Source organism: Engraulis encrasicolus, chromosome 22, assembly GCF_034702125.1.
Source record: "Engraulis encrasicolus isolate BLACKSEA-1 chromosome 22, IST_EnEncr_1.0, whole genome shotgun sequence".
Taxonomy (NCBI): Eukaryota; Metazoa; Chordata; class Actinopteri; order Clupeiformes; family Engraulidae; genus Engraulis; species Engraulis encrasicolus.
The window spans coordinates 44,463,993-44,472,487 of record NC_085878.1 but is presented as its reverse complement, the minus strand read 5'-3'; the positions used below and the strand labels follow the sequence as shown (position 1 = coordinate 44,472,487).

Below are 8,495 nucleotides of genomic sequence, written 5' to 3'. Positions count from 1 at the left end.
CAATTGTGTTATGGTTCATGTTTCTTCATTCTTCAGTCATGCGTTCAACCCAAGACTGAAACTAAACAGGTTTTTCACTACACAGGGATTTCTGGAATGTGCACAGGCAACTATCCTGATGACGACGGGTCAACTGCCAATGTCATCCAGACTACAGGGCCCTGTTGCAGGTGTACTGAGCGATCTCTGCTGGAAAGGGAATGTTTTGTTGACTTGGGGCAGATTACACTAAAAATTAAACGTGGTTTTAGCATGATTTGAGTCCGTTTTCATCTCTCAAATCTCTTTAGATATACGTAGAGCCTCCACCACTTTGTTGCTAAGGCAGCAGCCTTGACAGTAGACATGCACCCTTATGACTAGGTCCCCTGACAACAAAAATATTTTATCATGTGGCTCCTCCGCCAAGGAGGTTATGTTTTCGGTCGCATTGGTTTACTTGTCTGTCTGTTTGTCTGTCTGTTTGTTTGTCAGCAGGATAAGTCAAAAAGTTATGAACTTTGGTGGAGTTGTTGGAAATGACAAAAGCAACAAGTGATCCGGATCCAGATCCAGGAATTTTTTTCAAACATTATTCGCCATTGCGGGATAGGGCGAATTTTCACATTCTAACTCTGCAAAAACAAGGCAGAAAGACTTGAAAAGTCTTATATTGTAATATCGGCATAGGATCCCTCCGCATGTAGATGTTATGCCGTCAGTAACCCCATGGCCTTGGCGGAGGTATGCGCTCTCTGAGTACTTCTAGTTCTACAGTTACATAAAAATGTACAACTTAAAATGTAAAATCATGTAAAAAGAAATTCACGTCTCTTATACCAGCTAACCCCACACCACCTGGACTAACAAAAATTATGATACACTAGTAGACTGGTTGCATGGTTACTCATGTTGGTTGCATGGTTACACTTGTTTGTACTGTCACTTGTACTTCATTACTTATTGCACTTGCACGGCACTTCAAGAAAGTTGGTCACTCCACCACTGACCTCAAGTTCATGGGCATTGACATAATTCTCCCCTCACGCAGGAATACTAGATGTCCAAACCAGTCCCTATTAAAAGCCGAGGCCAGATGGATCTTCTATCTCAAGACTCTCCATCCTAACGGGCTTAATGATGACTTTGATCTGACGTGTTTTCTGTAAATGTATTATAGCGTGTGCGCTCCTCATTTGATGACAGTGTTATCCTCTTAATTAGCCTACTGTATATATTTTTGTAGTTGTTTTTCATTATTATTATTATTCATTTTCTACGCCCTTATGTCATATACCAATCTGTTTTTGTTTCATTTGACGTATTCTAGGTACCGGTATTCTTATGTGACTAGACCTATCCTCCCGGAAACAGTATCTTGATTGACACCTTTACATGTCTTCAGGTTAGGTTGAATGGACAAGTTGCCTTCCGCATACGTGCACCTAGTACCTAGGCTATATCTGGGTGTGTCTTTTTATTTGAAAAGTTTGGCACTGATGATGGTCTGAAGGACCGAAAGCATGTTGCACTTCACTGGGTAGCACCTTCTTTATTTTCCTTATGCATTAAAACTATTTATGCATTGGCATCAGTGGTGTGCAAGTTCCTCATAGCTGCTTCATACTATTAACACAATTAACACAAAAAATTTACAATATTTAGACTGGATGACCCAAGAGCTGTTTTGTCACAAAGCAAGTAGATGGGAATTTAAGATCTTCTGTGAGACAGTAAACAATATTTCGAATGGAAGAAGAATGACTCGAGGTAATGACCCTTTGGTTAAGCCATGACGCTTATTTCACCCTACATAAAATGCAGCATGAAATGTGCAGGAAGTAGCCTAGTATACTGCTGACCAGAATGATTGATGCTTTAAAAACAGAAAAACAAAAAACACATTTCCTCCTTTCCACACACAAAAAAAGAGAAAAGAACACGAAAAAATAGGAAACTGCTAAAATACCAGGCAGTCATGAGACAGTGTCCATGAGTAACCTATAGCTCTGAGGTCATTTTCATTTTCTGCAACATCAGCTTAAAACATAAGGAGAGGAAAGGTTGGGCGCCCCTCAAGTATATCAGTGCCCAGACCATGTATTTATGCAGCCAATGTTATTAGTGTGTGTGTGTCTGCCTGTGCGTGTGCATGCGTCTGTCTGTGTGTGTGTGTGTGTGTGTGTGTGTGTGTGTGTGTGTGTGTGTGTGTGTGTGTGTGTGTGTGTGTGTGTGTGTGTGTGTGTGTGTGTGTGTGTGTGACTGTGTGTGCATGCATATGTGAGTGTGTTGTCTAGCTACGTGCGTGTGTCTAATGTGTGGTAATGTGCATCTACGTAGGTTGATCTCCTGACTTCCTCCATTGTAGGGCTCCCCCACATCACTACTGTCTTATGACTGCTGCTGTAACGCAACTTGACATAAGAGGCTCAAAATTGCACTTTCACACTCAGAATCATAAGACACTACCACCCCTCCCCCTCCACCTCTATCTCTATCTCTACACACACGCACACGCACACGTACACACACACACACACACACACACACACACACACACACACACACACACACACACACACACACACACACACACACACACACAAATGTACATACAGCCACAGGCAAATGTCCTCACACAGTGTACAATGTACAGCCACAGGAAAGTCATACGACTGCTTCCACCTTTCTATCTTACAAACAGACACACACACACACACACACACACACACACACACACACACACACACACACACACACACACACACACACACACACACACATTACAAATAACTTACATATAGGCCTACACGCAAATACCTCATGTGAAGAAACACCTGCCTCTTACATCTGCCTGTGTTATCTTGGCCACAGGCATTCTTGCATCTTGCATCAATTCAATTGCTGTGTTAATATTTTTCCTAAATTGCTTTGGTGCATTTCTTGAATCTGACTTGTGTAACAGAGGCAAACTAACACAGTGTGGTGTGGAACGTTAGTAAACCTCCCGAATCCTCAATACAGTGAAGTAGCGATGAGCTATCGTACTGGCCCTTTAGCTCAGCACGCTCGTACTGTGCCTCCTATTCCCGAACCGATATAGTTGACGAGGTGTCAGGTTCGTGTCCCCGAGGGGGACAGACCGGGCGTGAACACCTCCATCACAGTGGTGCCATGACCTGGATGGGAGTGAGGTTTAGAGGTGAGAGTGTAACGGAGGCCAACTAGCAGAGTGTTGTGGAACGTTAGTAAACCTCCCTCCCGAAGCCTCAATACAGTGCGGTAGCATTGGGCTGTCAGACCATCCCTTTAGCTCAGTGCACTCGTTCTGTGACTCCCATTCCCAAACCAATGTAGTTGACGAGGTGGCAGGTTCGCGTCCCAGAGGGGGACGGACGGTGTGGGAACACCCCCATCACACTTGCAATTTGAAAAAGATAATTTGAGTGCATTCTCAAAACACATTGAACAAGTGACAAAACACTGGATGACGTGCAAAACCCAGTCTCTTGCTCAAAACCTGGTCCTTCTCTCAAAAGTTTTGGTGTAAGTGAACATGTCAGTGGTATCAAAATGTATCACTACGTCATTGAGTACACACAAGAAAATCAAAACCATTAGTCTTGCTGTGAATTAAATAGTGCACTTTGGAGGGGCATTATCGTGACATGTTAGATTCCAGAATCTAGATTCACCTGCTGCAAAAAAGACACATACATGACCTAGCTGTTATCATAAATAATTTTCCATGTGAAGACACATACATGACCTAGCTTATGATTTGGGGAGTGAAACTATTACATAGAATCTCATAAAGTAGGCCAAGGTTTGGTCACCACGACAAAAGCCTACATGACATATGACACCATGACATAGCCTACGAAAAAAAGTACATTGTCATTTATACAAAAGCTGTTGAAATTTGCATAACTGACTTTCTGATTTGTATACAGGTAGGCATATTACTGTAACACCAGGAAGTGAAAAAAAAACTTTTCAGAATTGTATTTCTGTTCTGAGCAATGTACCAAAACCAATAGAGGGAAATTGCAATCCTGCTTTTTGTAGAAGCCAATTAGTGATTTCGTAATGTGCTTGGAAAAATCAACAGTGATTAAACCTGGCGCTCATTTAGGCTACTTTGCTACAGGACTGAACGGGTTCCAGTTGATACAGGCTATCCGAACTTCTCTCTGGCACACCTTTACTTTTTGGGTGCCAACTAACTGTAGAGTGTCAACTAACCTTTCAGTAATAATGTGTAGGCTACGTGAATCAGTCTTATTCAAACAACTTGGTTGAATTTAAGTGCCTGAATAGCAGCCACACAGTGGGCTATTCTTGAGAAACCCCTCGTCTCAATAGTGTTTCTCCCCGCGCTTTTTTATTTTGGGTAAAAGGGTTTTCCTATTCGTTCTCCTTTCATCGCTGAAACTTAGCCTTTGGTGTGTTGTCGGTAGCGTGCCAGCTGCCTAAATAATTTGTAGGTTTATGTGTATGGTCCTACAACGCATGTAAACCTAGCATATCGCATTACACGGATCATCCAATAGAAGAACACTCATATTGTACACCCATTTGCATGCACGGAGGTGATAAACTGGTAGGCTATTTGATGGGCTGTATCGCTATGCTCCTCTCCCTGGAGGTTGATTTCATTGTGTCTACATCAACTCATCGCGTTGAGGAAGATGCGTAACTATAATACAGGATGCTTGTTCCTTAAAATGCGCTTAAAAATAGCACGGAGACGTAAGCTATTGCGCATTACATTCGTGGACGTTTACGCGTTTTCTGCTGGCCTAGTGCCGGTCGATTGGCTTGATTTTCTACACGTTGACGTTATAAGATGTCGGATGTGTAAAAGCTCTACTGCTTTGACAAAGTGGTAAAGGTAGTAATATTTATCAAAGGATTGCAGACCCACCCGTTGGTTTCGTCCCCTTCGCTCAGCTTTCGTCTGGTTCCGCTGTCATCTTCCTTTTCCCCTGCATCTGCGTGTGCCTCTGTAGCAGCCTCCCTTTTACAGACATGACACTAGAGCTCTATGCCTGCCTGAACAAAGCCGTCACGGTCAGTGCAGGGGAAAGTAAACAAGCGGAGGCACTTTGACCTGAAATAGTGCCATGTGGTAGTCTATGCATTACGCACATGTTTCATGCGTTGGATACAGCGCAGAAACATCCAGAAGATAGATAGATAGATAGATACAGTCCCAAGAAAAAGTTTGTACACCCTTTGAAATTTCTTACATTTTTGTCAAAATTGATCATAAAACATGGTCGGATCTTCCCGGAAATCTCAAGAAGGAACAATCAGAGTCTGCTTTAATTAATTCCACCCAAACATTTACATGTTATCATATTTTTATTCGTCATAAGGCCATAATATTCACAGGAGAGCAGGGCATAAGTAAGTACACCCTTGCATTAAGTAGGTTTTAACCCTCAGTTAGTTGCAATATCATCAACCAGACTTGTCCTGTAGTTGCAGATCAGATTAACAAAACAATCTGTTTGTATCTTGTCTCCCTCTTCTTTAGAGAACTACCTCTTGTCAGCAAGGTTTGTGGGATGTCTGGAGTGCATAGCTTTCTTGACTTCATGTCATTTAATCTCAATTGTTTTTTGTCAGGGCTTTGACTGGGCTATTTCAGAATGTGTATTTCATTATTATGAAGCCATTCTAAGCTTTGCTTCTGAAGTATAGGTTGTTGTCACATTTCAGGACCCATACTCTTGTGTGCTTCAACTGTGTGACAGACTTCCTCACGTTTCTTTCTGTAAAATATCACAATAAACTTGAGTTCATTGTTCCACTGATAATAGCAAACTGTCAAGGACCTGAGGCAGCAAGGTAGCCGCATATAATGATGCTCCCGCCACCATACTCAGAAGAGGAGATGTAACCAAGAATAGCTAAAAATGGGATTCATTCTGCCAATCTAAAATTAATGGGGTTTCTGTCCAAAAAAATATTGCTGCACCTTTGAGGTTTACGAAAAAGCATTTATATGCTTCATAAAATTACTGCAAAATATTCTGTAGACCAACGTTGAAACCAAAGTTGAATTGTTCAGGGGAACACACAATGTCATGTTTGGAGGAGAACTGGAGAACCACACCTTCACCAAAACATCATCTCCGCCTTTGAGTATGGTGGCCGGAGCATCATTATATGTGGCTACCTTGCTGCCTCAGGCCCTTTTGAGTTTGCTATCATCAGTGGAACAATGAACTCAGAAGTTTATCAAGATATTTTACAGAAAAAAGTGAGGTAGTCTGTCACACAGTTGAAGCACACAAGAGGATGGGTGCTGAAATGTGACAACAACCCATACTTTAGAAGCAAATCGACTTTAGAATGGCTTCATAATAATGAAATACACATTCTGGAATAGCCCAGTCAAAGCCCTGACAAAAAACAATTGAGATTATATGGCATGAAGTCAAGAAAGCTATGCACTCCAGACATCCCACAAACCTTGCTGACGAGAGGCAGTTTTCTAAAGAAGAGGAAGACCAGATACATCCAGATTGTTTTGTTAATCTGATCTGCAACTACAGGAAACATCTGGTTGAGGTTATTGCGACTAAATTAGGGTTAAAACCTATTGAATGCAAGGGTGTACTTACTTATGCCTTGCTGTCCTGTGAATGTTTACATCTTATGGCCAATAAAAATATGATAACATGTAAATGTTTGGGTGGAATTAATTAAAGCAGACTCTGATTGTTCCTTCTTGAGATTTCCGGGAAGATCCGACCATGTTTTATGATCAATTTTGACAAAAATGTAAGAATTTTCAAAGGGTGTACAAACTTTTTCTTGGGACTGTAGATAGATAGATAGATAGATAGATAGATAGATAGATAGATAGATAGATAGATAGATAGATAGATAGATAGATAGATAGATAGATAGGCTATGGCAACCTTTTGAACTCTCTGTGGTCGCCAGGATAGATTTAGCCAACTAAATAAGTTATCCCTTCTACTAAGATGTGCATTTGAACTTCTAATTGGAAGGCTGGTTGACAACGGTAGAGAGACATGCCAACCCAGGGAGGAGGGCAGGAGATCAGAGATGGACACAGGGCAAATTCTGCTAGGCATGTTACTTTTAATGATGATAGATAGATAGATGATTATGATCATTATTACATTACATTGGACTTAGCTGACGCTTTCATTTATTAAAAGCAACGTATTATTTGTCAGGGTATTGGTTATAGGCCCTCGATCAATGTGGGGTTAGGTGCCTTGCTCAAGGGCACTTCAGCCATGGATGGAGTTGTAGGGAGAGGTCAGGAGGGATTGGAACCGGCAACCCCTAGATTGAAAGACCAACTCTCTATCTATTACAATAATATATCCAAGTTGTCATGTTCATAGTTTAGTAAGTGATAAAAAACCTAATGTAACATTTTCTCAGAAAATACTTCATAATGAATGGACATCAACAACAAACAGAAAAAAATGATGCCCATTTATTGTGAGGTAGTTTCTCTACTAATTTTATGTAGGCCTGTAACAACGCATTATGTAATAACACTGCATTGTGTAATGATGTAATGAATTATTACATAATGTGGTGACAATCTAAGCATTTTGTAATAATTTACGCGTTTCGTAATACATTTCTTGAACACATTTTGTAACACCATTTTCTCATCTTGTAATGAATTGCTACAGAATGTAGAATTTATTACAAAATGCAGCATGATTTTTTCATGATGGAAAAGTAAGAACATGGTGCAATATCAAGTAATCTATAAAAATTTATGTTTTTTTGTATTTGACTTGTGCTATTAAATAGCAGGAACACTAGATGGTGCTACAGATCAAATAGTAGGTGAAGCTACCTCTATGTACAAGTGTTTGTCTGGGGTCATGGCTGTCTGGGAAAGGGGTGAAGGACTCAGGCTGGTAATCCAAAGGTTGTGGGTTCAATTTCCAAGTAACATCGTTAGGGTGGTAAAGGTAACTACCTGACTAGAAGTTATTACCTAATAAACAACCTCAAAAGTCTGCATTATTGAATATACGCTGTAGGATGGAAAAACACCACTCTCGATAAAATATCACCAATGATTAAAATTACCATGTAGGTGCAACCGAGATCATCACTAATGCTGCACCACACATCACTCACAAGATGGCACTCTAAGACCACAAATGGTGCATTAGTGAAGCTTTGCAGGATACATGGACAAGATTTACAAGGTACACTTTGTTTATTGAACTAAATTACAGATCGAGCCTGATGACGCACTGAGGCAAAACGCATTGTTCCCTCTAAATAAACGAGCATAAAGTCAAGAAAGTGTGCGGTAGACTTCTTTCTTTTGAAGTATTGAACACTCCTGCGTTTACCAGCACCTAGGAGCTGTGCATGGAACTATGAACTGTTGAACATTTAGTTGTATCTATTTGCTCACCTCTGATTTTGTTGTATGCAGAGCTGTGTTACAATGTCAATGGGAGCTTTACGTTAATAGTTAAAACTAAGTAAGA

At 40.8% G+C, this 8,495-nt stretch overlaps 1 protein-coding gene across 1 annotated transcript in view; it reads right to left on the bottom strand.

The window, feature by feature from the left end:
- Positions 1–5,009, bottom strand: part of slc43a3b (solute carrier family 43 member 3b) — a 24,267-nt gene extending 19,258 nt beyond the window's left edge. Inside the window, exon 1 of the mRNA XM_063187864.1 lies at positions 4,907–5,009. The gene's annotated coding sequence lies outside the window, so the exon portion shown is untranslated. The remainder of the gene's footprint in view (positions 1–4,906) is intronic.
- Positions 5,010–8,495: the final 3,486 nt, after the last annotated feature.